This window comes from Triticum aestivum, chromosome 3A (assembly GCF_018294505.1).
Source record: "Triticum aestivum cultivar Chinese Spring chromosome 3A, IWGSC CS RefSeq v2.1, whole genome shotgun sequence".
Taxonomy (NCBI): Eukaryota; Viridiplantae; Streptophyta; class Magnoliopsida; order Poales; family Poaceae; genus Triticum; species Triticum aestivum.
In genome coordinates, this window is record NC_057800.1 from 251,611,374 (window position 1) to 251,615,931 (window position 4,558).

Consider the following 4,558-nt stretch of genomic DNA (forward strand, 5'->3'; position numbering starts at 1 on the left):
GGTAGAAGTGGGCATGCGCCAGCACTGTGAAGTTGTGATCGAGGCCAGGGCGGAGTCGCATAATGTCAGCCGGATTCGTAAAGAGCCAAGCTGGCCTCCCCTTGTTGTGCAACAGGGCGATCCGGCGGCGAATGAAGTCCGCCCCGATCATCTCAAGGGTGAGTCCTGTCCGGGTGAGCTGGAGAATCCTAGTAGTGGCAACAGTGAGCCTCCCGTTAGCGGCGTCGACATCGCTCCAATCGCTGCCACGGACCAGCGGCACTCAGCGGACCTTGCAGAATTCCGGCGGGTTTTCATCCTCAATCCAGCACCACCGGCCACGCCATTCCTCCCACCTCTCCTTCACGGCACCGTCCGGGTACGCCCCCTTGGATCTTGGGATCCAGGTGACGCAACCAGAGACGGCACCTCCCGGCTGGATCCGAGGGAAGAAATAATGGCGGAAGAGCGCCGTGTTGGGCTGCACCCCGGCAAAGCCTTCGCAAAGATGCGCGAAGAAAGCCATGCACGCCACCGCATTCGGAGTAAAATCCAAGAGGCGAAAGCCGAAGTTGTGCATAATGTCGCAGAAGAAATCGGAGAAAGGGGGGCATAACCCGCAAGAAAGATAATCGACGAATAAGGGATCCCGATTTGGAGCAGGATCGGTGCAAGCAGCAGGAATGACGCGCGTCGCCGGGTGTCCCGAATTCTCTCCCCCTGTCTTCACTCCCCATAGGGGCCTGAAGGAGGCCCGGAGCTCTTGAACATCAACCGTCGAGGGGAAGAAAAAGGCGGACTTCGTCCGGTCCCCCTACAACGCGCGCTTCAGCGGCTCCACAGTTCCAGCGCCCTTAGCCACCCCCTTGCCCTTGACGGATTTGGGCACCATGGCGACCAAGAAGTTTAGAGGGCTGAGGAAGGGGGATGGCGAAGCAACAACGGCGGGCGACGGAGGAAGCTTAGGAAGGAAGGAAGAGAGGAAACGGTGGCTCTGAGATTGGAAAAGGCACGAGGAAAGAGGAGAAAGTGAGCAGCGCGCCCGCGGTTATTCCTTTCTTATGGGGGAAAACACGGGCCGCCTCCTTTCACATTAACTGTGGTGTGGCGCATGCCCGCGGGACCCAACCCCACCGCATGCTGCCCACGTCACACGCACCTCCCCACGCTACGCCATGCGCGGGAATCGTGGGAAGCGCAGCGCGCGAAGAATCTTACCACGGTAAAAACCGCCCCGCCTGCCCGCGCACCGTTTTTGGGCCTAGCCCAAACAACGCGTTACGCTTATGTCTGGACCAGGCCCGGGGGCTTCTGTCGATGTACAAAACGAGGGGTACACTTTTTGTACCCCTATAACTGTGCACGGGCAGTCTGAGCCGCGGGCACCACCACACCAAGCAAGGCAAGGGAGGTGAGCCAGGGTAAGACCGAAGCTTAAGAGAACTAGAACGACGCCAAGGCCAAGACCACAAAGAGCAAAGGGAACGAAGTGGAATCCCCTGGCAGGATCCTTGCCAGGGGACAGTTCTAGCAGCCCCGACAAGACCCTTGTCGCCGCGACTCGTCCCGCGCCTATGGAGCAAATCACCCTTGAGTCCACTGCCCCCAAAGGGCAAGGATTCGGGAGACATCCCCGTGGCGACATGCATATCTTTGTGAAGACATTCAAGATCGGATACACACTAAGGAGACGACAACCCTTAGCAGGATCCCAGCCGAGGAAGACCACAAGGCCCCCAGCAAGCGCCTTGCCGGGGATGACAGCAGGTGCCTCGGCAAGACCCTTACCGGGCCCCCGGCAAGGCCCTTGCCGAGGACACCCGCAGGGCCACCATCAGGCCCACGCCAACTAAGCCTCCATCACCGCATGCATGCAGCTGCCGACCCAACCAGCTGGGCAAGCACCTGCGTAGCGGCATGCAGATCTTTGTGAAGACCCACCACTGCGCCACCTCAACTGCCTGCCTACCTACGTGGCATCTCAGGCATCGCTGGCCAGGGCGCGTGTCGACACAAGAAGGAGCGGCGACGGACGAGACAGATCTCTCCCCCGTCCCCGATAAAGCAAGGACACCTAAGCAAGACGCATTAAATGCACCTTGTCATGTAATGTGAGGGATAACCTCACATCACTGTACCCTTTCCACCTCCTGTGTGCCACTGTGGCAACCCCTTTTTCTATAAAAGGAGGCCCGAGGTGACCAGGGGAAGGATTCGGCTTTTTGGAGCTCCTCACGCCCCATAGCTAGCTCAAGAACACAAATATACAATCCACCAAAGCAGGAGTAGGGTTTTACACATCCTTGCGGCCCGAACCTGGATAAACGAACCGTGTGCTACCTGCTTGATCCACTATTCTCACGACCCCGCGCCCCGCTAACCATAGTAGGGATTCTCGGTATCCCATAGGTGTCGTTCCCACCGACACCAACGGCCCGAGCGGATGCACTGGACTTTGTCTAACATTGTGTCAGATACCAACTCTTCGCCAACCAAAGCCATATGCCCCCCACTGCCTTACAAACAATCCCAATAACTTGGCCTTTTGTGGTCTGGGGACTCGATATGCTCGAACCCCTTAAAGGAGGAAGCCATAAGAGAAAGTACATGCTGGTCATGGTGGATAAATTCACTAAGTGTATAGAGGCCAACCCAGTCAAAACGACCGAAGTGGGGCCGGTAATAGATTGCATATCCGGCATGGTACACCGTTATGGTCTCCCACACAGCATAATAACCGATAATGACTCTAATTTCACAGCTGATGAAGTGAAAACTTGTTGTGCTAATCTAGGTATTAAACTCGATTATGCCTCGGTCTATCACCCGCAGACAAACGGTCAGGTCGAATGGGCTAACGGTCTTATTATGAGTGGCATCAAACCTAGACTAGTGTGGTCTTTGAAAGAATCAGACAAGCACGGGATGGAGGAACTTGACTCCGTACTCTGGGGGCTGCGAACCATGCCCAAGCGCACTACTGGATACACCTTTCTTCATGGTGTACGGTGCAAAAGCAGTGTTACCCTGCGATATTATTCACGACTCACCTAGAGTGCACATGTATGAAGAGAGAGAAGCCGAGCTTGATCGGCAGGATAGCCTAGATGCCTTGGAGGAGGAGCGCGACGTCGCAAAGGCCCGTTCCGCATTTTATCAACAGTAGGCTCGCAGGTATCAAAGCAGAGAAGTGCGGGCCAAGACTTATAACATTGGTGAACTCGTTCTACGTCTGTCGCAGAAGAAAACGGACAAGCACAAGCCCAAGTGGGAGGGTCCCTTCATCATTGACGAAGTTCTCGCCGGAGGAGCATACCGCCTGCGTGATGCGTCAGACAATCACCTGGAGCCAAACCCCTGGAATGCGGCCAGACTACGACGATTTTATGACTAGCGCCGAACTACTGTGTTCATCTCCTCCCTCCTGTTATTAACATTTTTTTCACTGTTCGTTTTTTATCTTTTTCTTTCGTTTTGCTCTTTATCCTGACGATTTCAGTACGGCTAGACCGTCCTTACCTGATGCGTACACCTCTACATATATACGTTCATTATACCTGGGGGCTTCTCGTACAGAAGCTTGCTATTATTCTTTGAGCATCAAGCTCACCACATATGTGTTTTTCCATATGTACCTTTTCTTCGCCACTATATGCATCGATATGACTTAAGTTTTGGCCAAGCTAGGTTGCCTAGCTCCTGTGCTTATGCCCTACGTTCCCGTTAGTTCGGCTAGGGCATAAAGGGAGCACCTCTGCGATTGTTACTGCCGGGTCATCCAGATGTGTACCTCAGACTGGGTGAAGCTGAAAGCTAGCGTTCTTAAGGGAATATTCGGCCGACGAATTAAAGATGTTTTCACATCCACTTCATTGTGAAACCCCGGAAGTTACTTACTCTGCGATTTTTTCAATCACAGTTCAGACATGCACATTAAACGCATGCACACCTAGGGAAAGGAACCCTTAGTGGAACTATTCTATCTGGAAGATGTTTCTTACATAATGTAATATAACATAACTAGCCGGATACACATTGTCTGTTCAAGAAAATATGACCCCTACGCCTGGTTCCCATGCATACCCCGGTATATTCTGCCGTAAGGGTATTCGGAAACATTCCGCACCTTCAGGTCCAGAGGTCAAAGCGAAAAGGTCGGCCATGACAATTGTTTTTATTATCCAGTTAGAAGGAAAGTACATAGTCACCTAGGACTCAAAAACTTCCTCCTCTATACCATCCGACAGGCGGTCTAATTTACAATCCTATTGGGAGTATCTAGCAGCCACCTCTACTTGGCCATATACTGAACTAACGGGAATTTCTTCCCCATTTGGCCCTACCGGTCTGACACGGGCCATGTGATTCGGATCCAGCTTGGTAAATTGTGTTTTTATCATGGCCCAGGCTTCTCGCGCACCCTCCCGGTAGGCCGATATCTTCCATAGTCGGATACGCCGCCGTGCTCCCTTGAACTGCTCTACAAGCTTCTCCATACTCCCTGGAGGGTAGTCGGATGGCCAAAAGGCCTTGGCTAGACTCTGCATTGCCAGCCGAGCTCGCTTGTGCAACTGCGACA